Here is a 26235-nt window from a genome sequence, read left to right on the forward strand (position 1 = left end):
AGAAATGTGTCATGGTTTGAATAGATATTCACTGTCTTCTTTGTCTGCAAGATCTTTCCACTCTCCAAATAATAGAGGCAGGCGAATTTGGAGCGCGATGTTATTGTGTGTGAAGGGTGCATGGTTTCACATTAGACTTTGGTGATACAGTGTGGAAACAGGTCCTTCAGCCCACTGAGCGATCACCCAGTACACTAGCACTGTCGTACGCCCAATGGACAATTTCCAATCTTACCGAAGCCAATTAACCTACAGACATGTGCGTCTTTGGAGTGTGGGAGGACACGGAGTCTGCGCCGAACAACGATCCCCGCACATTAACACTATCCTACACACACTAGGGGTACAACCACAGAGGATACAAGGTACAAGATACAAGATGCATTTATTTTTCACATGTGGTCACCATGAGTTGATAAACACCTCCTGGTCCGTTTCTATCAATCAATCATTGAAAGCATCATCACCTCCTCAATCACAGTCTGGTACGGTAACACCGATAGTCACTCACTACACAGAATACAACGCATTGTCTCCAAGGCCTCCAGGATCATCAACTCCCCCCTCCCCTCAATCCATTCAAGTTATCTCCAACGTACCTCACAACGGGCAAAAAAGATCATCTCGGACCACTCCCATCCAGCAAATCACCTTTTTCAGTCTCTCCCTTCGGGGAGGCGCCTCAGGTCACTTGCTACTAAAACCACCCGCTTTAAAAACAGTTTCTTCCCCTCAGCAATAAGAACTCTCAATTCTGTCCAATAATCAGACAATAATATGACTTTTGATGTATACAGTGTCTTGTCTATGGTCTTTGTTTGTTCTTTTGCACTATGTATTGTTGGTGAGATTTGTGATTTGTGATGTGGTATGGATGCACTTTATTACAGTGATCTGTGTTATTAGTGGTATGTAACAAAAGCAGTGTACCATCATGTACCGAACCCAAATACCACCAACCCTGGTTGCGTGGCAATTAAAGATTCTATTCTATTCTATTCTATTCTATTCATACAGCCATACAATAAAATAAAGAACACAACACACGAGAAAGGAGGACTGAACTTTGGTGCCTTCCCTCACAGTGGGAAACTTTGATACCACTGTGTGGGGATGTTTACAATACAATACAATTTTATTGTCATTTGAGCCTCAGTGAGGCTCAAACGAAATTCTGTTTTCACAGCCATACAAACAAAGACAATTCCTAGACATACACACAATTTAATTCACACAAACATCCATCACAGTGGACCCACTGTGATGGAAGGCAAAGTCCTTTCTCTCCCCTGTTCTCCATGACTCTCCCAATGTCCAAGCCCCAGGCGGGCGATGATAAGTCCCACGGCCATTTTAGGCCGTGCCGGGCGATTTACGGCCCCGCTCCCGGTCTAGAAGTGTCGAAGTTGGAGCCCCCGGCGGGCGCTGGAATGTCCCACGGCCATGAAGCCGCGCCAGGTGATGTATGACCCCGTTCCAGGTCGTTCCAACCCCGCGACACGGGCTGGAGAAGTCGCGTTGCGGGAGCTCCGGGAAGCGGTCTCTCTCTCCCCCCGGACCCGCGAGCTCCCGATACCCCGACAGTCCACCGGACCAGTCCTGCGGCTGCGTTGCTGGAGCCTCCGAGCCCCAGGAGTCGAGTCGCAGCAGCGAGTCACCACCGCTCCCCACGCTCCGAGGCCGGCCAGCCCCACGATGGTGAGTAGTCCGCAGCTCCGCAGCCTCCCGAGCCCCCGGGTCGTTCAGGTTGGAGGCCGCTCCACGGTGCTAGGCCCCAACGACAACCGAGACCCGACAGGGAAAAAGTCGGGTCTCGCAGACAGGGAAGAGATTTTAAACAGTTTCCCCCTCCCGCCCCCCACATATACACATTTAAAACCAGTATTAAAAAACACCAACACTACATTTAACTAGACAAAAAATAAAAAAAAGACAGACAGGCTGTAGGGGCCGCTGCAACGAGTGAGTCGCGTGTGTGTTCTGTGCTCTTTATTTTATTCGTATGGTTGTATGGTGACCACATATTTCACCGGACAAATTGGTACATGTGACAATAAATGTCTCTTGTCTCTTAGGGACAATTTTTACATTTACACCAAGCCAATTAACCTACAAACCTGTACGTGTTTGGAGCGTGGGAGGAAACCGAAGATCTCAGAGAAAACCCACGTAGGTCACGGGGAGAAGGTACAAACTGCGTACAGACAGCACCCGTAGTCGGGATCGAACCTGGGTCTCTGGCGTTGTGAGGAAGCAAATCTGTGGAGCCCTTAAGAGTCTTTCAGAGTCTTTCTCTGGCACGTTGGGGGTTGCGGGGAGACCCTGATGGAAGTAGTTGAAATAATGCGAGGCTTAGAGAGGGTGGGGTATTCGATATTCAGGAAGAATAGACAGAAAGGACGAGGAGTCACAGTTTAAGGATAAGGGGGAAATCTTTTAGGACTGAGATGAGGAAAACATTTTTCACACAGAGAGTGGTGAATCTCTGGAATTCTCTGCCACAGAAGGTAGTTGAGGCCACAGTTCATTGGCTATATTTAAGAGGGAGTTAGATGTGGCCCTTGTGGCTAAAGGGATCAGGGGGTATGGAGAGAAGGCAGGTACAGGCTACTGAGTTGGATGATCAGCCATGATCATATTGAATGGTGGTGCAGGCTTGAAGGGCCGAATGGCCTACTCCTGCACCTATTTTCTATGTTTCTATGTTTCTAGGAGGTGGGGTAGTATTGCTGATTGAAGAGGAGATGAATGCAATAACAAGGAGAGACATTAGCTTGGATGCTGTAGAATCGGTAAGGGTAGAACTGCGAAATAGCCAAGGGCAGTATTGGAGTTGTGTACAGACCACCAAACAGCAGTAGGGAGGTTGGGGATAGCATCAAGCAGGAAATTAGGGATGTGTGTAGCAAAGGTACAGCAGTTATCATGGGTGACTTTAATCTACATATAGATTGGGCCAACCAAATTGGTAGCAGCACTGAGGAGAATGATTTCCTGAAATGTATACGGGGTGGTTTTTTAAACCAATATGTAGAAGAACCAACTAGAGGACAGGCCATCCTGGACTGGGTATTGTGTAATGAGTTAGTGATCTTGTTGTGCAAAGCCCCTTGGGCAACAGTGACCATAATATGGTAGAATTCTGCATTAGGATGGTGAGTGACACAGTTAATTCAGAGACTAGGGTCCCGAACTTGAATAAAAGAAACTTTGAAGGTATGAGACGGGAATTGGCCAGGATAGACTGTCAAATTATACTTGAAGGGTTGACGGTGGAGATACAGTGGCAAAGGTTTAAAGAACTCCAGAAATTGTTCATCCCTGTCTGGCGAAAAAATAAAACAGGGAAGGCGGCTCAACAGTGGCTAACGAGGTAAATCAATGATAGTGTTAAATCCAAGGATGAGGCATCTGAATTGGTCAGAAGAAGCAGCCAACTGGAGGACTGGGAGAAATTTAGAACTCAACAAAGGGGTTAATTAAGAGGGGGAAAAAAGAGCATGAAAGCAAGCTTTCGGGGAATATATAAACTGACAGTAAAAGTTTCTTTAGATATGTAAAAAGGAAAAGATTAGTGAAGATGAATGTAGGTCCCTTACAGTCAGAGACAGGTGAATTTATATCGGGAAACTAGGAAATGGCAGAACAGTTAAACAAGTACTTTGGTTCTGTCTTCACTAAGGAAGACACAAACAGTCTCCCGGGAATACTAGGGGACCGAGGATCTAGTGGGAGGGAGGAACTGAAGGGGATCCACATTAGTCAGGAAATGATGTTAGGTAAACTGTTTTTTAAAAAAAATTTTTTTTATTATGAAACTACTTTTATTCAAAAAATAAAAATAAACATAGAGTATTAACACAATCAAAGACTGCCTATGCTGACAGTTTACAAACAAATGATCGTCAAATTAATAACGTCAACGTCAACTGGATCCACGAAATGGCCGTTGAAGGTCGAGTGTTCCGTTTATCAACAAAACACTCGACCTTCAACGGCGACCAGTATTCATGGAAAGCCTCCAAAGTCCCCATGGACACCACGTGTTCCCTCTTAACACTTAAACAAAATTATCAAATTAAAATATTAACATTCTTATCTGTTGGGACTGAAGGCAGATAAATCCCCAGGGCCTGATAGACTGCACTCCAGAGTACTCAAGGAGGTGGCCCTAGAAATTGTGGATGCATTGGTGATCATTTTTCAATGTTCTCTCGACTCTGGATCAGTTCCTGTGGACTGGAGGGTAGCCAATTTTTAAGAAAGGAGGGAGAGAGAAAACGGGGAATTATAGACCAGTTAGCCTTACATCGGTCGTGGGGAAGATGCTGCAGTCGATTATTAAAGATGTTATAGCAGCGCATTTGGAAAGCAGTGACTGGATCGGTCAAAGTCAGCATGGATTTATGAAGGGGAAATCATGCTTGACTATTCTTTTGGAATTTTTTGAGGATGTAACAAGTAGAATTGATATGGGCGTGCCAGTGGATGTGGTGTATCTGGACTTTCAAAAAGCCTTTGACAAGGTCCCACACAAGAGATTAGTGTGCAAAATTAGAGCACATGGTATTGGGGTAGGGTATTGACATGGATAGACAACTGGTTGGCAGACAGGAAGCAAGGAGTAGGAATTAATGGGTCCTTTTCAGAATGGCAGGCAGTGTCTAGTGGGGTGCCGCAAGGCTCGGTGCTGGGACCCCAGTTGTTTACAATATATATTAACACTGTAGATGAGGGAATTAAATGTAACATTAGATGCAGTATATTGTGGATAAATGTGAGGTTATCCACTTTGGTGGCAAGAACAGGAAGGTAGATTATTATCTGAATGGTGTCAGATTTGGAGAAGGGGAGATGCAACGAGACCTGTGTGTCCTTGTACATCAGTCACTGAAAGTAAGCATGCAGGTACAGCAGGCAGTGAAGAAAGCTAATGGCGTGTTGGCCTTCATAATGAGAGGATTTGAGTACAGGAGCAAAGAGGTCCTCCTGCAGTTGTACAGGGACCTGGTGAGACCGCACCTGGAGTATTGTGTGCAATTTTGGTCTCCTAATTTGAGGAAGGACATTTTTGCTATTGAGGGAGTAGAGAGTAGATTCACCAGGTTAATTCCCGGGATGGCGGGACTGTTGTATGATGAAAGAATGGGTTGCCTGGGCTTGTATTCGCTGGAATTTAGAAAGATGAGAGGATATCTTATAAAAACAAATTCTTAGAGGATTGGACTGGGTAGATGCAGGAAAAAAATGTTCCCGTGTTGGGGGAGTCCAGAACCAGGGGTCACAGTTTAAGAATAAGGAGGAGGCCATTTGGGACTGAGATGAGGAAAAACCTTTTCACCCAGAGAGTTGTGAATCTGTGGAATTCTCTGCCACAGAAGGCAGTGGAGGCCAATTCACTGGATGTTTTCAAGAGAGAGTTAGATTTAACTCTTAAGGCTAACGGAATCAAGGGATATGGGGGAAAAAGCCAGAACGGGGTACTGAATTTGGATGATCAGCCATGATCATATTGAATGTCGGTGCAGGCTCGAAGGGCTGAATGGCCTACTCCTGCACCTATTTTCTATGTTTTTATGAAGGCTCCAAGCAGGATAAGGTCAAAATCGCACCTTCACATCTCACAGATAGGGTGGACAGGAAACACAGAAACATAGAAAATAGGAGCAGGAGTGGCCATTCGCCCCTTCGAGCCAGTACTGCCATTCAATATGGATTCAAAGTAGGAAAAGAGAAATGAAATGAAACCCTTAGCCGCATAAAATGTGTTTGCAGCAAGGATATTTTTCCATTAGTCTGGAGCTTTCCCTGAGGAAATCTATCTCGGCAAGATCTTTGTAACTTAAATTGCATTAACTACTTGCTCCAAATAATACGGAACATGTATTATTATTGTGTTTTATTTTAATTAACACAAAATGTTACAATGGACTACGTGTGCCACTTGAGGCTTGGTTTAGAAGCAGCAGCAAGATCAGGCAGCATGGGGGACGGGAAGATCAGCTGGGATTTAACTCTGGAGCTGATTTTTTCGTTTAGTTTAGAGATACAGCGCGGAAACAAGCCCTTTGGTCCACCGTGTCTCCGCCGACCAGCACATTAACGCAACCCTTCACATACCAGGGACAATTTTACACTCATACCAAGCCAATTAACCTACAAACCTGCACGTCTTTGGAGTGTGGGAGGATAACGAAGATCTCTGAGAAAACCCACGCAGGTCACGGGGAGAACGTACAAACTCCGTGCAGGCAGCACCCGCAGTCAGGATCGAACCCGGGTCTCTGGCGCTGTAAGCGCTGTGAGGCAGCAACTCCACCACTGCGCCACTAACGGGTTTCTGTGCGGTTCCCGGAGGTTGCAGGTGGATGCTGGAGGTTGCAGGTAGTGGAAGCAGGTAGGGAGACTGACAAAAACCTCCGGGAACCGCACGGAAACCTTGGGTAGGGTGCAAAGTCTCCAGAGGTTTCCGTTCAGGTTTCCTAAGTGGGACAGGGGCATACGGGAGGCACGGTGGCACAACGGTGGAGTTGCTACCTCACAGCACCAGGGACCCGGCTTCTCTCCTGACTAAGGGCATTGCCTGTGCAGCGTTTGTTCGTTCTCCCTGTGGCCGCGTGGGTTTTCTCCGGGTGCTCCGGTTTCCTCCCACACTCCAAAGGCTTGCAGGTTTGTAGGTTAATTGGCTACCATAAATTGCCCCCAGCGTGTGGGACAGAACTGGTGTGATCGCTGGTCGGCGCGGACTCGGTGGGCCGAATGGCCTGTTGCCACACTGTGTGTCCAACCTAAACTAAAGTGAAGGGGAGACGGAGTCAACGGAAGGGAGGTTGGGTTTGCGCAACGGTCTGGGCCGGGTCCACAACTCTCCACAATTTCTTGCGGCCTTGGATGGAGCAGTCCACAAACCGTGCTGTTTAGTTTAGAGATACAGCGTGGAAACGGGCCCTTCGGCCCGCCGAGTCCATGCCATCCTGCGATCCCCGCACATTAAAGGGCCTGTCCCACTTGGGCGGAATTTACGCAACATAATTTACGCGTCACAACGCACGACGCGCGCATGGTGCGTGGTGACATAGGCAGTGACGAGCGGTCGCGCACGGCGCCCCAGGATTTTGGGATTGTACAAAATCTTCCCGCGCCATCTGTGTGACGCGCAAATGACGCCCAAGTGGGACACGCCCTTAACACGATCCTACACACACTAGGGATAATTTACACATACACCAAGCCAATTAACCTACAAACCTGCACGTCTTTGGAGTGTGGGAGGAAACCGAAGATCTCGGAGAAAACCCACGCAGGTCACGGGGAGAGAACGTACAAACTCCGTACAGGCAGCGCCCGCAGTCGGGATCGAACCCGGGTCTCCGGCGCTGCAAGCGTTGTAAGGCAGCAACTCTACCGCTGCCCCACCGTGGCTGCGCTGCTGTGATGCATCCCGATAAGATGCTTCCTGCGGCTGATCTGTAGAAGTTGGTGAGGGTTGTCGGGGGACACGCCCAACATACTAAATCTTCTCGAGTTCACAGTCAGTGTAACTGACCCCAATAACCTCAGCAAAATGGAAACAAGGTTGGTAATTGAGAGTGCGCGGAGCATCAGTTGCTGTAAACCAGGTGAAGTGAGAGCGACATTAGTCCAACCAAACAGACAGAGTTCATTTCATTTCTCATCTATCTCCATCACAATATCTCACCACTGATAGTCTCGGCTCTATTAAGGATAGGATGGAGCTATCAGTATTCCTTATCTCTCCCTCTCCCTGTCTGGAAGGCACTGACCGACTAATGGTGGCATTTGGTTTGGTTGAGGGAGTCTATTTCGGTGCTGCAGTTGATGTTACAATATACAGGCCCCCACACTGTATATGTAGAACGTACGCAGTTTAGTTTAGTTTATTGTCACGTGTACCGAGGTACAGTCAAAAGCTTTTTGTTGTGTGCCATCCAGTCAGCAGAAAGATAATACATGATTACCCACTACCTTTGCATAAACAGGTTGCCCTTCAGGTTCCTATGAAATCTTGCCACTCTCACCTTAATCCTATCTCCTCTGGCTCTCCCTTCCCCTAATCTTTGGTGAAAGACTCTGTGGATTTCCCTCATGATTTTATACCCCTCGATAAGATCACCCCTCATCCTCCTGCGCCCCAACGAACAATAAGAGCGGCACGGTGGTGCAGCGGTAGAGCTGCTGCCTCACGGCGCCAGAGAGCCGGCTTCAAACCTCACCACGGGTGCTTGCCTGTGTGGAGTTTGCAAGTTCTCCCCGTGACCGCGTGGGTTTTCTCCAGGTGCTCCGGTTTCTACCCAAACTCCAAAGACGTGCAGGTTTGTAGGTTAATTGGCTTCGGTAAAAATTGAAAATTGTCGCTAGTGTGTAGATTAGTGCTGGTGTACAGGGATCGCTGGTCGGTGCGGACTCAGTGGGCCAAAGGGCCTGTTTCCGCGCTATATCTCTAAAAATTAATACCCTCTAATCCAGGCTGTATTCCGATAAACCTCTTCGAACTAAACTAAACTGAACTAAACTGGACTGGGCTGGACTGGACTGGACTGGACTGGACTGAACACCAGATTATACCACAATGGGAATATCGTGTCCAAATCTGGCCCCTGCACTTTAATAATAATAATGAATAATGGATGGGATTTATATAGCGCCTTTCTAATACTCAAGGCACTTTACATCGCATTATTCATTCACTCCTCAGTCACACTCGGTGGTGGTAAGCTACTTCTGTAGCCACAGCTGCCCTGGGGCAGACTGACGGAAGCGTGGCTGCCAATCTGCGCCTACGGCCCCTCCGACCACCACCAATCACTCACACACATTCACACACATTCACACACAGGCAAAGGTGGATGAAGTGTCTTGCCCAAGGACACAACGACAGTATGCACTCCAAGCGGGATTCGAACCGGCTACCTTCCGGTTGCCAGCCGAACACTTAGCCCATTGTGCCATCTGTCGTCCCATCTTTAAATAAGAGGTAAAGAATTCAAAGAGGATGCAAAGGAAATTGAATAAAATGGTTCTAGGGATCAGAGATGTTGGCTATCAGTTGGGATTATTGGGGATAAGAGGAGATTTGATGGTGATGTACAACTTCACGGTGGGTTAAGAGGGATGATCAGAGGACGGGGGCAAAGACATACTGGAGAAAGATATGGTAAAAGAGCATCGAAATAAACTAGATTTATCCGCCAATTGTCGCAACGCCCATCAAGGTGCACGAAAAACTTGAAATTAAAAGTGAAAAGATATCGAAAAAGGCAAGGGACTGTTGTCTGTGGCTGCCGTGTGCCCAGCTCCTTCACCGGAACAAGTGAACAAACAAACATACAAACACAGACGTATCCCCTGAGCAGAGGATTCTAAACTCGAGTGCCCCCAACCACCGTCCCCCAAACCGGGGCCCCCTTGTTCTCCCACCGTTCCCTACGCCGGCTCCTCCGTTGGGAGTTTCAACTGTGCGATACAGGGGCAGGTCACAGCGTCCTAGTGATTATCTGTTTGTTCGGGGGGTAATGTAATCATTTTGAGTCTCAGAGGCTGAAAACTTCACACAAAGAAATCAGGATGAAACTGCTTATTATAATCACCTGCCGCATTCCACGGGGTGAAAGAACCAGTTTGTGACCAGAAACTAATATTGCTCAGTCACTCTTGTACAATCAAAGTAAAAGCCCTGGTTTAGTTTAGAGATACAGGCTTAACAGGCTTTTCGGCCTACCGTGTCCATGGCAACCAGCGGTCACCCGAACACTAGTTCTATCCTGCGCTAGTAGGGACAATCGACACAAGATAATTAACCTACAAACCTGCACCCGTTCGGGATATGGGAGGATACGGAGAAAACCCACGCGGTCACGGGGAGAACGTGCAAACTCCATACAGGCAGCACCCGTAGTCGGGATCAAACCCAGGTCTGTTGACGCTGATTGCCCTTCATCAGTTACAATAGTGAGTATAGAAGTTGGGAGGTGATATTACATTTGTGCAGGGCATTGGTGAGGCCCAGTGGCGGACTGGGTCTAAAAATATTGGTTGCCAGGAGACAAAAGGGGGCCCACCCACAACTACAATGCGATCATTTAACAGGGGCCCACTTGCCATCACTTCATCAGGGGCCCACTTGCCATCAGGCAAGCTGACACCCTGGCCAGTCCGCCACTGGTGAGGCCACATTTAGAGTATTGTGTTCAGTTCTGGTCACCCTGTTATAGGAAAGATGTTGTTAAGTTGGAAAGGGAGCGCAGAAGACAGGAGGATGTTGCTAGGACCCCAGTGCCCGATTGTAGTTCGGGGGAGGAGGCGGGGTAGGGGGAGGGGGTGGGGGAGGGGGTGGGGGCAAGGGGGGGGGGTGAAAGCTGTAAAAAACGTGGGGGGCAGGATAAAGCCTGGCGCATATATAGACACAAAGAGCTGGAGTAACTCAGCATCTGTGGAGAACATGGATTGGTGGCGTTTCGGGTCGGGACCCTTCTTCAGACTGATTGTAGTACGGAGAGGGGTGGGAATGAAAACTTAGCACATGATAGGTGCATATAGGTGATGGGGAGGGGTTTGTTTGGCAAAGCCAAGAGATTTTAAACAAATGACACAAACGGGCATAAGATGGGTGGTACAGCGGTAGAGTTGCTGCCTCACATCACCAGAAGCCCAGGTTCGATCCTGGCTACGGGTGCTGTCTGTACGGAGTTTGTACGTTCTCCCTGTGATTGTGTGGCTTTTCTCCGGGTGCTCCGGTTTCCTCCCGCACTGTCCCTCGTGTGTGTGTGTGTGCGCACGTGCGTGTGTTTGTGTGTGTGCGCACGTGCGTGCATGCATGTGTGTGTGTAGGATAGTGCTGGCGTGATCGCTGGTCAACATGGACTCGGTGGGCCGAAGGGCCTGTTTCCACACTGTATCTCTGAAATCTAAGGGGGAGTCTGTCTTCCATGCTCCAAATGTTGTCATCGTCCGTCCTGAAAAGGACGCAAGCTTCCGGCTACACTCAGTGGGAGCCGCCACTTGTTGCAACAGATGATGGTGGTGGCAGAATTAGCTCGGGATACTTCCAGTTTCCAACCCTGCGACGTGGAAGCTTCTGCTATGGGGCCAACATGAAGCTGGAGATGGGGGTCAGATGGGAGTGGGTGGTAACAGGCCCTTCGGCCCACCGAGTCCGTGCCATCCAGCGATCACCCATTAACTTGCCGAATAGCGAAAGGCTTGGGTAGAGAGGATGTGGAGAGGATGTTTCCACTGGTGGGAGAGTCTAGGACATAGAAACATAGAAACATAGAAAATAGGTGCAGGAGTAGGCCATTCGGCCCTTCGAGCCTGCACCGCCATTCAATATGATCATGGCTGATCATCCAACTCAGTATCCTGTACCTGCCTTCTCTCCATACCCCCTGATCCCTTTAGCCACAAGGGCCACATCTAACTCCCTCTTAAATATAGCCAATGAACTGGCCTCAACTACCTTCTGCGGGAGAGAATTCCACAGATTCACGACTCTCTGTGTGAAAAAAAATTTCCTCATATCGGTCCTAAAAGATTTCCCCTTTATCCTTAAACTGTGACCCCTTGTTCTGGACTTCCCCAACATCGGGAACAATCTTCCCGCATCTAGCCTGTCCAACCCTATAAGATCCCCCCTCAATCTTCTAAATTCTAGCGAGTACAAGCCGAGTCTATCCAGTCTTTCTTCATATGAAAGTCCTGACATCCCAGGAATCAGTCTGGTGAACCTTCTCTGTACTCCCTCTATGGCAAGAATGTCTTTCCTCAGATTAGGAGACCAAAACTGTACGCAATACTCCAGGTGTGGTCTCACCAAGACCCTGTACAACTGCAGTAGAACCTCCCTGCTCCTATACTCAAATCCTTTTGCTATGAATGCTAACATACCATTCGCTTTCTTCACTGCCTGCTGCACCTGCATGCCTACTTTTAATGACTGGTGTACCATGACACCCAGGTCTCGTTGCATCTCCCCCTTTCCTAATCGGCCACCATTCAGATAATAATCTACTTTCCTGTTTTTGCCACCAAAGTGGATAACCTCACATTTATCCACATTATACTGCATCTGTCATGCATTTGCCCACTCACCCAGCCTATCCAAGTCACCTTGCAGCCTCCTAGCATCCTCCTCACAGCTAACACTGCCCCCCAGCTTCGTGTCATCCGCAAACTTGGAGATGTTGCATTCAATTCCCTCGTCCAAATCATTAATATATATCGTAAATAGCTGGGGTCCCAGAACTGAGCCTTGTGGTACCCCACTAGTCACTGCCTGCCATTGTGAAAAGGACCCGTTTACTCCTACTCTTTGCTTCCTGTCTGCCAGCCAGTTCTCTATCCACATCAATACTGAACCCCCAATACCGTATGCTTTAAGTTTGTATACTAATCTCTTATGTGGGACCTTGTCGAAAGCCTTCTGAAAGTCCAGATACACCACATCCACTGGTTCTCCCTTATCCACTCTACTAGTTACATCCTCGAAAAATTCTATAAGATTCGTCAGACATGATTTACCCTTCATAAATCCATGCTGACTTTGTCCAATGATTTCACCACTTTCCAAATGTGCTGCTATCCCATCTTTAATAACTGATTCTAGCAGCTTCCCCATTACCGACGTTAGACTAACTGGTCTGTAATTCCCCGTTTTCTCTCTCCCTCCCTTTTTAAAAAGTGGTGTTACATTAGCTACCCTCCAATCCTCAGGAACTACTCCAGAATCTAAAGAGTTTTGAAAAATTATCACTAATGCATCCACTATTTCTGGGGCTACTTCCTTAAGTACTCTAGGATGCAGCCTATCTGGCCCTGGGGATTTATCGGCCTTTAATCCATTCAATTTACCTAACACCACTTCCCGGCTAACCTGGATTTCACTCAATTCCTCCATCTCATTTGACCCCCGGTCCCCTGCTATTTCCGGCAGATTATTTATGTCTTCCTTAGTGAAGACGGAACCAAAGTAGTTATTCAATTGGTCTGCCATGTCCTTGTTCCCCATGATCAATTCACCCGTTTCTGACTGCAAGGGACCTACATTTGTTTTAACTAATCTTTTTCTCTTCACATATCTACTAATCTTTTTCTCTTCACATATCTACTAATCTTTTTCTCTTCACATATCTCAACGTCTCAGAACGTAAGGAAGGTTCTGATGGGCAGATGGGTGGATGTGACAAAGACCACGTCACCCAGGAACTATCTAAGCACACGTGTAGATCTCAGCCAGTACCTTATGTTTGAGTGTGCTGCTTACTTACTGCTGGCCGTGCTGATGTACTTTGGCTTGGGCCCAATGGACCACCATTGAGTGCTTGATGTTTGGCGATGAAAAATCCTCAGCCAGCCCGTGTAACAACAGTGGGGGCAGGTAGGGCCTGTGGTGAATACAGATAGACAACAGCTGGTGGGAAGGACATTGAGAAGCTACAGGCTGGGCCTTGAGGGGAGCCTCTTGAACATTGATGCGGATTTTGGTAATTCGATCTCAGCCATCTGGCATGGCCATCGTTCAAACATTGCAATGCTTAATTAACATGCTCAGTATAATGGGGGGCGCTGGGCTGTTGGAAGCTGCGGTGAATAAGATAGAATCATAGAAAATAGGTGCAGGAGTAGGCCCTTCGGCCCTTCACCGCCATTCAATATGATCATGGCTGTTCATCCAACTCAGTATCCCATCCCTGCCTTCTCTCCATACCCCCTGATCCCTTTAGCCACAAGGGCCACATCAAACTCCCTCTTAAATATAGCCAATGAACTGTGGCCTCAACTATCTTCTGTGGCAGAGAATTCCACAGATTCACCACTCTCTGTGTGAAAAATGTTTTCCTCATCTCGGTCCTAAAAGACTTCTCCTTTATCCTTAAACTGTGACCCCTTGTTCTGGACTTCCCCAACATCGGGAACAATCTTCCTGCATCTAGCCTGTCCAACCCCTTAAGAATTTTGTAAGTTTCTATAAGATCCCCCCCTCAATCTTCTAAATTCTAGCGAGTACAAGCCGAGTCTATCCAGTCTTTCTTCATATGAAAGTCCTGCCATCCCAGGAATCAGTCTGGTGAACCTTCTCTGTACTCCCTCTATGGCAAGAATGTCTTTCGTCAGATTAGGTGGAGCAGGTTGAGCTGGTGGGGGAGTAGGGGGCAAGGAACGACACGAGGAACAGCTACACCCTCAGTTAGATCACAGTCGGCACGGGACTTAACTCCATCCACCCCCTTTGCCTTCACATCCCAGAGTCTAGAGTTTCGTTTCGTTTAGTTAAAGGGCCTGTCCCACGTTCACGACCTAATTCACCACCTTTTTTACTCGTGGACATTTTTCATCATGTTGAAAAAACGCCCCGACCTACTTGATGCCACCAGTACCTACGACTAGCATCACGACCTACCTACGACCTCGTGACGACCATGCTGCGAGTATGAGTCAAGGGCAAACTCGGCAGAGGTCGTGAATCAGGTCGTGAAAGTGGGACAGGCCCTTTAGAGATTCAGCGTGGAAACAGGCCCTTCGGCCCACCGGGTCCATGCCCACCAGCGATCCCCGCACATTAACACTACCTTACACACACACACACACACACACACACACACACACACACACACACACACACACACACACACACACACACACACACACACACACACACACACACACACACACACACACACACACACACGAGGGACAATTTACACACACACACCTAGCCAATTTACCTACAAACCTGTATGCCTTTGGAGTGTTGGAGGAAACCGAAGATCTCAGACTTGAAAACCCACGCAGGTCACGGGGAAAACGTGCAAACTCCGTACAGGCAGCACCTGTAGTCGGGATCGAACCAGGGTCTCCGGCGCTGCATTCGCTATCTTTAAAGAGCCCTATCTAGCTCTCTCTTGAAATATCCAGAGAACCGGCCTCCACCGCCCTCTGAGGCTGAGGCTGGGATTCAACAACAATCGAGTCTGAAGAAGGGTCTCGGCCCGAAACGTCGCCCATTCCTTCTCTCCAGAGATGCTGCCTGTCCCGCCGAGTTACTCCAGCTTTTTGTGTCTATCCACAGTTCCTTCCGACACACAGATCTTCAGAGATGTGCACACACAGGAAGTTGAAGTATTTGCACCACCACCTTCGTCCTTCCTCTTCCAAACTCGACCACCAGTTTCTTGGTTTCACTGACGTTGGCTGCAAGTTTGTTGATCTGGCACCATTTTGTCACTCGATCGATCTCCTTCCCGTACTGAAATACCTGCGAAATATATACGTTGGGCTCAGCTTTGAATCTTTGGTAAATCAGCCTTGGCAATTTTACTGAGAGGATAATTTTGAGAGGTTTCTACTCTGGAAGGGGCCGGCACAGTGGCGCAGGCAGTGGTAGAGTTGCTGCCTCACAGGGCCAGAGACCCTGGTTCTAACCTGTCTACGGGTGCTGACTGTACGGAGTTTGCACGTTCTGCGTGGTGTTTTCTCCTGGAGCTCTGGTTTCCTCCCACACTCCAAAGACCTGCAGGTTTGTTGGTTAATTAGCTTCTGTAAATTGTCCCTAGTGTGTGTAGGATAGAACGCGTGTACGGGGTAATCGCTGGTTGGCCTGGACTCGGTGGGCCGAAGGGCCTGTTTCCAAGCTGATCTCTAAACTAAACTCCCTGATGAGGATAAGCTTCCTGACATCAACTCTGAAGGCCGAGCTTTTAATTTCAGGTCATTGCTTATGTATTTTTTGATATTTGTATTTGGCAGGCAACAAATGTTTTTCACTGTTTAAGAAGGAACTGCAGATGCTGGAAAAATCCCAGGTACACAAAAATGCTGGAGAAACTCAGCGGGCGCAGCAGCATCTATGGAGCGAAGGAAATAGGCAACTTCTCGGGCCGAAACCCTTCTTCAGACTGATGCAAGGTCGGAGGGGGCGGGGAGAAGAAAGGAAAAAGGAGAAAGAGGAGCCCGAGGGTTGAGGGAGAGCTGGGAAGGGGAGGAGATATTTTTTCACTGTAGACAAGTCAAGTCAAGTCAAGTTTATTCGTCACATACACATACGAGATGTGCAGTGAAATGAAAGTGGCAATGCTCGCGGACTTTTGTGCAAAAGACAAACAACCAAACAACCAAACAAACTATAAACACAATCATAACACACATATTCTTTTACATAATAAATAATGGAAGGAAAAACGTTCAGTAGAGTTAGTCCCTGGTGAGATAGGCGTTTACAGTCCGAATGGCCTCTGGGAAGAAACTCCTTCTCAACCTCTCCGTTCTCACCGCATGGCAACGGAGACGTTTGCCTGACCGTAGCAGCTGGAGCAGTCCGTTGCAGGGGTGTACCTCTGTACACGGACAATAAACTAAACTGAACTAAACTAAACTAAACAAAACAATAATAATAATAATAATAAATATTTTATTGATCCCCTCAGGGAAATTCAAACGGAACTGAACTAGAATAAATACCTGCTAACTTTAAGAGAGAGCTTTGTGTATTATAACAACATTCAGCGAACTCTCGACGTGGTGCTTCTAGCAGTGATGAATGCTTTGAAAACGCAATTCAAGATACTGTTTAATTACATTTCTTTTTTAAAGAGGAACATCAATTTCACAAAATAATTGAGAGGCTTTTATCAGTCTGGAATGGAAATGAGGAAAGCTAAATTGCACGGTAAATTGAGCTGGGAACAATAGTATCTGGGTGAGTGTTAAGATTAAAGTTTAAATAATTCACCAGCTGATTGTTGGAAGGGTTTGGGGGAAGTAGTCAGCGATATGGTGTGGATGGGACCTGGTGTTGAGTGATTAAAGTGAAGTCTCCACTGTCTGGAAATACTTTTACCCTTCCCAAACCAAACTTTGATTTTAGTTTTTCGTTTCGGAGATACAGGGTGGAAACAGGCCCTTCAGCCCTCCCAGTCGATCCCCGCACACTAACACTCTCCTACACACATTAGGGACAATTTACTATTGTACCAAAGGTAGACAAAAGTGCTGGAGAAACTCAGCGGGTGAGGCAGCATCTATGGAGCGAAGGAAATAGGCAACGTTTCGGGCCGAAACCCTTCTTCAGACTGATGTAGGGCCAAGCCAGTTAACCTAGAAACCTGTACGTCTTTGGAGTGTGGGAGGAAACCGGAGATCCCGGAGAAAACCCACGCTGGTCACGGGGAGAACGTACAAACTCCGTACAGGCAAGCAGCCGTAGTCAGGATCGAACCTGGGTCTCTGGTGTTGTGAGGCAGCAACTCTACCGCTGCCCCTTGTTTTGTGTTCTGGATTTAAAGTCACTTGACTTTCAACTAGTTGGTTCCACTGTAGTTCTATTTGGGGCGGCACAGTGGCGTGGTGGTATAGTTGCTGCCTCACAGCGCCAGAGACACGTGTTTAACCCTGACTACGGGTGCTGTCTGTACGGAGTTTGCACGTTCTCCCTATGACCGAATAGGTTTCTCCCGGGTGCTCTGATTTCCTCCCACCCTCCAAGGTGACGTGTGCCCCGAGGTTTGTTGGTTAATTGGCTTCGGTAAGAAAATGGTAAATTGTCACTGGTGTGTAGAAAATTTGATTCATCTGGTAGCTCAACGTTAGCCCCATACCTAGGCAGCAGATGAGTTAAGAGGAAGATTTCTACTTCAGTTTAGTTTAATTTAGTTCATTATTCTCACATGTACCGAGGTACAGTTACAAGCTTTTTGTTGCGTGCTATCCAGGCAGCAGAAAGACTACGCAGGATTATGCCCCTGTCCCACTTAGGAAACCTGAACGGAAACCTCTGGAGACTTTGCGCCCCACCCAAGGTTTCCGTGCGGTTCCCGGAGGTTCCCGGAGGTTTTTGTCAGTCTCCCTACCTGCTTCCACTACCTGCAACCACCTGCAACCTCCGGGAACCGCACGGAAACCTTGGGTGGGGAGCAAAGTCTCCAGAGGTTTCCGTTCAGGTTTCCCAAGTGGGACAGGGGCGTTACAATCTTATGCCGTCCACAGTGCATAGATACAGGATAAAGGGAACAGCATTTAGTGCAAGGTAAAGTCTGATTGAAGAATGTCTCAGCACCGCTCTCTAGTTGTTGGTGAGAGGATGATTCAGTTGCCTGATAACACCTGGGGAGAAACTGTCCCTGAATCTGGAGGTTAGCGTATTCACACTTCTGTACCTCTTGCCTGATGGGAGAGGGGAGAAGAGGGAGTGGCCAGGGTGAGACTGGTCCTTGATGATGCTGCTGGCCTTGCCGAGGCAGCGTGAGGTGTAGATGGAGTCGATGGAAGGGAGGTTGGTTTGTGTGATGATCTGGGCTGCGTCCACAATTCTCTGCAATTTCCTGCGGTCTTGGATGGAGCTGTTCCCGAACCAGACTGTGGCAAATCCTGACCAACACCTTCCACATTCCTCTCATAATGTCCCCACTCAGTTTAAATCACAGTGAGCTGGCCAGTAGAGGTCTCCATGAATCATTAAGCTTCATGTTGAAAGTTAAATACAGTAATCTATTTCCAGGTCATAAAATCAGTGCTTCAGTCAACATTACTCATTCTTTGCCACTCATCATCCACTTAGATCATCCTCTGGCTCAGGCTCAGTAGGATTAGACTTTAGACAATAGACAATAGACAATAGGTGCAGGAGTAGGCCATTAGGCCCTTCGAGCCAGCACCGCCATTCAATTTGATCATGGCTGATCATCCCCAATCAGTACCCCGTTCCTGCCTTCTCCCCATATCCCCTGACTCTGCTATTTTTAAGAGCCCTATCTAGCTCTCTCTTGAAAGCATCCAGAGAACCGGCCTCCACCGCCCTCTGAGGCAGAGAATTCCACAGACTCACCACTCTCTGTGAGAAAAAGTGTTTCCTCGTCTCCGTTCTAAATGGCTTACCCCTTATTCTTAAACTGCGTGGCCCCTGGTTCTGGTCTCCCCCAACATCGGGAACATGTTTCCTGCCTCTAGCGTGTCCAAGCCCTTAACAATATTATATGTTTTTAAATTACTTTAGACTTTACTTCAGAGATACAGGGTGGAAAAAGGCCATTCGGCCCACCCACCAGCGATCACTAGGACTATCCTACACATGAGGCATAACTCTACAATTTTTACAGGAGCCAATTAACCCACAAAACCTACACGTCTTTGGAGTGTGGGAGGAATCCGGAGCTCCCGGAGAAAACCCACGCAGGTCACGGGGAGAACGTGCAGACTCCACGCACTCTTACTGGGACAATTGGCAACAGGTCGATACACTACCAGTGCAGGAATGACATTGGAAGAAGGCCCACTGCTGCCACCTGGTGCTCTGTTCCGGGAGAGCATACAAATTTAAATATTGTCATAATTAATAGGAGCAGAATTAGGCCATTCGGCCCATCAAGTCTACTCCGCCATTCAATCGTGGCTGATCTATCTCCCCCATTCTCCTGCCTTCTCCCCATAACCCCTGGCACCCGTACAAATCAAGAATCTATCGATCTCTGTTTTCAAAATACCCATTGACTTGGCCTCCACAGCCTTCTGTGGCAAAGAATTCCACAGATTCACACCTACTGTCGTCGTAAAGGATAGTCATAAAAGCACAGCACAGACACAGGCCCTTCGGCCCACAGAGTCCATGCTAACCACCGACCATTCACACTAATCCTACATTAATTCCGTGTTTTTTTTCTTGTGTTGCAAGAAACCGGAGCACCCGGAGAAAACCCACGCGGTCACGAGGAGAACGTGCAAACTCCGCACAGACAGCGCCCGTAGTCAGGATCGAACCCGGGTCTGTGGCGCTGTGAGGCAGCAACTCTACCACTTTGGGACGACAGATGGCACAATGGGCCTAAGTGTTCGGCTGGCAACCGGAAGGTAGCCGGTTCGAATCCCGCTTGGAGTGCATACTGTCGTTGTGTCCTTGGGCAAGACACTTCACCCACCTTTGCCTGTGTGTGAATGTGTGTGAATGTGTGTGAGTGATTGGTGGTGGTCGGAGGGGCCGTAGGCGCAGATTGGCAGCCACGCTTCCGTCAGTCTGCCCCAGGGCAGCTGTGGCTACAGAAGTAGCTTACCACCACCGAGTGTGACTGAGGAGTGAATGAATAATGTGATGTAAAGCGCCTTGAGTATTAGAAAGGCGCTATATAAATCCCATCCATTATTATTATTATTAATGCGCCACCGTGCCTCCCTTGTCTGCACAGTTCTACATTCTCTTAATAACAACAACTTAAACCACGGACTGTACAAGGTGATGGAGTTACCGAGGCAGCCGATACTCTCCTCTACTTTAAACTGTGGTCAAGTGTTCTGGGGGCAGGCCAGAATGTGGCGGTTCAGTCTGAACAGATAACAGGACCAGGAGCAGGCCATTCGGCCCTTCAATCTGCCGTTCAGTAACATCATGGCTGATCCAGTTTCAGCCTCAACACCAGGTTATCCTCCATTGATCAGACTGTATGTCATGTTGTTACTTGTGGGCGGAGCACCAAGGCAAATTCCTTGTATGTGAATACTTGGCCAATAAAATTACTTACTTACTTATATTCATAAGTGATAGGAGCAGAATTAGGCCACTCAGCCCATCAAGTCTACTCCGCCATTCTATCATGGCTGATCTATCTTTCCCTCTTAACCCCATTCTCCTGCCTTCTCCCCGTAACCCCTGACACCTTGCACTATCTCACACTAAACATTATCCCCTTTGTCCTGTATCTGTACACTGTGGACGGCTCGATTTTAAACATGTTATGTGTTTCCTTGACTGGATATCTCGCAACAAAAAGTGTTTCAGGGCAGCACGGTGGTGCAGCGGTAGAGTTGCTGCCTCACAGCGCCAGAGACCCCGGTTCGATCCTGCCTACGGGTGCTGTCTGTACGGAGTTTGTACGTTCTCCCCGTGACCGCGTGGGTTTTCTCCGGGTGCTCCGGTTTCCTCACACACTCCAAAGAGGAGGGTACAGTTTTGTAGGTTAATTGGCTTTGGTAAAATTATAAAAATTGTCCCTAGCGTGTAGGTTAGTACTAGTGTACAGGTGGATCGCTGGCCGGCACGGACTCGGTGGGCCGAAGGGCCTGTTTCCACATTGCATCTCTAAAGTCTAAAGCCTGAAGCTTTCATTGCACCTCGCTACAAGTGACAATAATAAGCTTTACCTACCTCCAGTTGCCACTCCCTCTACCTTCAGTCTGAAGAAGGGTCCCCACCCGAAAACGTCACCCATCCTTTATCTCCAGAGATGCCGCCTGTCCCGCTGAGTTATTCCAGCGCTTTGTGTCTAAGCTCAAAATAAAATTTGATAGCCTGATGGCTGTGGGGAAGTAGCTATTCCTGAACCTGGTTGTTGCAGTCTTCAGGCTCCTGTACCTTCTACCTGAAGGTAGCAGGGAGATGAGTGTGTGGCCAGGATGGTGTGGGTCTTTGATGATACTGCCAGCCTTTTTGGGGCAGCGACTGCGATAAATCCCCTCGATGGAAGGGAGGTCAGAGCCGATGATGGACTGGGCAGTGTTTACTACTTTTTGTAGTCTTTTTCTCTCCAGGGCGCTCAAATTGCCGAACCAAGCCACGATGCAACCGGTCAGCATGCTCTCGACTGTGCACCTGTAGAAGTTAGAGAGAGTCCTCCTTGACAATCCGACTCTCCAATCCGACAATCCGACAATCCAAACTTGCAGCTTGAATGTCAACAAATTTCTTAGCTGCCAAAATAACCTCCTCACTCCTCCATTGCCCTCTATCGATGCGTAGATCTACACATGTTCCTCCTGACCTCCCGGATCACAGATGGAGTTTTCTTCCAGTCCCTGGATTGTGTGTGATACCTTTTACTGCAGTGTTTTAGTTCCTCCTCTACTGGTGACCAGTAGATGGCGACCTCTCCTTGTAGAATCACCATGTCTACTATTGCTGTTTGTGGAGTCAGTGTGGAAACAGGCCCTTCGGCCCAACTTGCCCACAACGGCCAACATGCCCCAGCTACACTAGTCTCACCTAGCCTGCGCTTGGCCCGTCCCCCTCCAAACCTGGCCTATCCATGTGTACCTGTCTAACTGTTCCTTAAACGTTGGGATAGTCCCTGCCTCGACTACCTCCTCTGGCAGCTTGTTCTATGAACCCACCACCCTTTTACACAAACGCTGGACTCAGGGGTCAGGGGGTTGTGGACACAGGCCCTGACACTACAGTTGACATTTCAGAACGGGGCCTACACAAGCCTACTCCAAGAGACGCTGCTTGTCCCGCTGAGTTACTCCAGCCTTTTGTGCCCATCTTCGGTGGAAACCGGCATCTGCAGTTCCTTCCGACACACTTCCTTGCATTTATAGATTCGTAGAGTGATACAGTGTGGAAACAGGTCCTTCGGCCCAACTTGCCCACACCAGCCAACATGTCCCAGCTACACTAGTCCCACTTGGTCCATATCCCTCCGAACCTGTCCTATCCATGTACCTGTCTAACAATAGATAGACAATAGACAATAGACAATAGGTGCAGGAGTAGGTCATTTGGCCCTTCGAGCCAGCACCGCCATTCAATGTGATCATGACTGATCATCCCCAATCAGTACCCCGTTCCTGCCTTCTCCCCATATCCCCTGACTCCGCTATTTTTAAGAGCCCTATCTAGCTCTCTCTTGAAAGCATCCAGAGAACCGGCCTCCAACTGTTTCTTAAATGATGGGATAGTCCCTGCCTCAACTACCTTCCCCTAAATATTGTCCCCTTCACCTTGAGCCTATGTCCTCTGGTCCTCGATTCCCCTACTCTGGGCAAGAGACTCTGTGCATCTCAGATTGAGATGAGAAGCAAAGTTGATTACGTTTTGGTAGCCAGATGGTGCGATGGTGCTTTGGTAGTGAAGGAGGGAAAGATTCAATGGGATCCTGAGGGGGGAACATTTTTACACAATGGTCGGTGGGTGTATGGAACGAGCTGCCGGAGGAGGTAGTTGAGGCTGGGACTATCGCAATGTTTGAGAAATGTTTCGACAGGTACAATGTTGGACGTGTCTGTGGATTGTTTTACTGGTTGTCCACTACAGAGTATGACCACTGAGACTGTTTGCTCCCTTGTCACCGATTGTCACCTTTAATCAGCCTCTGCGGCTCCTTGCCTTGTTTCAGCCATATCACTTGTGACATTCTATTTTCTCTTCCCATCTCTGGGGCTTACTCTTGTTCCGCAAAAGTGACCTAATATAAACAAAGATGCATCTCCCCAAACGTGAAGGAGTGCTTGGAAAAGATCGACACAAAATGCAGGCGAGCCATGGACGGTGAGTGTACGGGACGAGCAGCCGGAGAAAGTGCCTGAGGCGGCTACAATTACATTGAATGGACACTTCACAAAATGGCAGCCAGCATCGTCAGAGACCCACACCACCCTGGCCACACGCTCCTTCCACCCCTTCCATCGGGAAACATAGAAACATAGAAACATAGAAAAATAGGTGCAGGAGTAGGTCATTCGGCTCTTCGAGCCTGCACTGCCATTCAATATGATCATGGCTGATCATCCAACTCAGTATCCCATCCCTGCCTTCTCTCCATACCCCCTGATCCCTTTAGCCACAAGGGCCACATCTAACTCCCTCTTAAATATAGCCAATAAACTGTGGCCTCAACTACCTTCTGTGGCAGGGAGTTCCAGAGATTCACCACTCTCTGTGTGAAAAATGTTTTTCTCATCTCGGCCCTAAAAGATTTCCCCCTTATCCTTAAACTGTAACCCCTTGTTCTGGACTTCCCCAACATCGGGAACAATCTTCCTGCATCTAGCCTGTCCAACCCCTTAAGAATTTTGTAAGTTTCTATAAAATCCCCCCTCAATCTCCTAAATTCTAGCGAGTACAAGCCGAGTCTATCCAGTCAAGGTTTCCGTGCGGTTCCCGGAGGTTTTTGTCAGTCTCCCTACCTGCTTCCACGACCTGCAACCTCCGGCAACCACCTGCAACCTCCGGGAACCGCACGGAAACCTTGGGTGGGGCGCAAAGTCTCCAGAGGTTTCCGTTCAGGTTTCCTAAGTGGGACAGGGGCAGAAGGAACTGCAGATGCTGGTTTAAACTGAAGATAGACACAAAATGCTGGAGTAACACAGCGGGACAGGCAGCATCTCGGGAGAGAAGGGATGGGCGATGTTTCGGGTCGAGACCCTTCTTCAGATTCCTCAAATAAGCTCTGAACTACATAGACTATTATTGTTTGTTTTTTTGTGTGTACGTATGTCTGCATGTGTGTATATATATATATGATAATAATAATAATAATAATACATTTTATTTATGGGTGCCTTTCAAGAGTCTCAAGGACACCTTACAAAAATTTAGCAAGTAGAGGAAAAACATGTAAGGGGAATGAAATAAATAGTAGAGACATGACTAGTACACAAAGTAAAGACAGAATTCAATTCAAAACACAATATGAGGCAATTAATGCACAGATGAAAAGAGAGGGGGACGTGGGGCTAAGGATAGGCAGAGGTGAAGAGATGGGTCTTGAGGCGGGACTGGAAGATGGTGAGGGACACGGAATTGCGGATCAGTTGGGGGAGGGAGTTCCAGAGCCTGGGAGCTGCCCTGGAGAAGGCCCTGTCCCCAAAACTGCGGAGGTTGGACTTGTGGATGGAGAGGAGACCGGCTGATGTGGATCTGAGGGACCGTGAGGGTTGGTAGGGGGAGAGGAGGTCAGTGAGATATGGGGGGGCCAGATGGTGGAGGGCTTTGTAGGTGAGGACCAGGATTTTGTAGGTGATCCGGTGGGAGATGGGAAGCCAGTGAAGTTGTTTGAGGACTGGAGTGATGTGATGCCAGGATTTGGTGTGGGTGATGAGTTGGGCGGCTGCATTCTGGACCAGTTGGAGTCGGTTGATGTAGGTGGAGCTGATGCCAAGGAGAAGTGAGTTGCAGTAGTCCAGACGGGAGGAGATGAAGGCATGGATGAGTCTTTCAGCAGCGTGCGGTGTGAGAGAGGGTCTGAGTTTGGCGATGTTGCGGAGATGAAAGAAGGAGGTTTTAATGACATGGCAGATGTGAGGCTCAAGGGAGAGGGTGGAATCAAAGATCACGCCAAGGTTGCGGGCCTGGGGAGATGGGGAGACAGTGGTGCCGTTGATGGTGAGAGTGGGGTTATTGATTTTGCTGAGTGTGGCTTTGGAGCCTATGAGGAGGAATTCTGTCTTATCGCTGTTGAGTTTGGGGAAGTTATGTTGCATCCAGGTTTTTATAGATCTCTATATATATGTATTTGTGAGCATACACACACTGAACTTTTTTCCCTATCGTTTATCATATTGTTCACAGTGCACTATGTTGACATATTCTGTGGTCCTGCAGCAAGCAGGAATTTCATTATCCTATCTGGGACAGATGACAATAAAACGCTCTTGACTCTCTTGACAGGTCTACGGGTAGGAAAGGTTTCGAGGGATATGGTTCAAATCCAGGTTTGGAGATACAGTGCGGAAACAGGCCCTTCGGCCCACCGGGTCCGTGCCGACCAGCGACCCCCGCACACTATCACCATCCTATACACAATTTTTTACATTTATACCAAGCCAACCAGCCTACAAACCTGGCAGACAAAAGTGCTGGAGAAACTCAGCGGGTGCAGCAGCATCTATGGAGCGAAGGAAATAGGCAACGTTTCGGCACGAAACGTTGCCTATTTCCTTCGCTCCATAGATGCTGCTGCACCCGCTGAGTTTCTCCAGCACTTTTGTCCACCTTCGATTTTCCAGCATCTGCAGTTCCTTCTTAAACCTACAAAACTGCACGTCTTTGGAGCGTGGGAGGAAACCGAAGATCTCGGAGAAAACCCACGCAGGGCACGGGGAGAACGTACAAACTCCGCGCAGACAGCGCCCGTAGTCGGGATCGAACCCGGGTCTCCGGCTCTGCGTTCGCTGTAGCTGGGAAGAAAACAGGCAACATAGTTCAGATGGGGCATACAGGTCGGCATGGACGAGTTGGGCTGAAGGGCCTGTTTCCGTACTATATCACTATGACTAATTGGACACACCAGAGGATATCAGATCACGGACCAAGTCATATGCTGAACGACCTCCCTGGGCTGGCATGTTAAAGCTCAGAGATTTTTAAAGATTAAACTCAATTAGTTTGGTTTTGTCCTCAATGGTAATTATGCTTGAAAAGGTGCACAATTGCCCGTGGCTTTGTTGTGAGACAAAGCTGGGATAATGAAAGGCAATGGGTGGTTACAATGGACACAATATTAGTCACTCGCTCTTCTCCCC

The sequence above is a fragment of the Amblyraja radiata genome, chromosome 38, assembly GCF_010909765.2.
Source record: "Amblyraja radiata isolate CabotCenter1 chromosome 38, sAmbRad1.1.pri, whole genome shotgun sequence".
Taxonomy (NCBI): Eukaryota; Metazoa; Chordata; class Chondrichthyes; order Rajiformes; family Rajidae; genus Amblyraja; species Amblyraja radiata.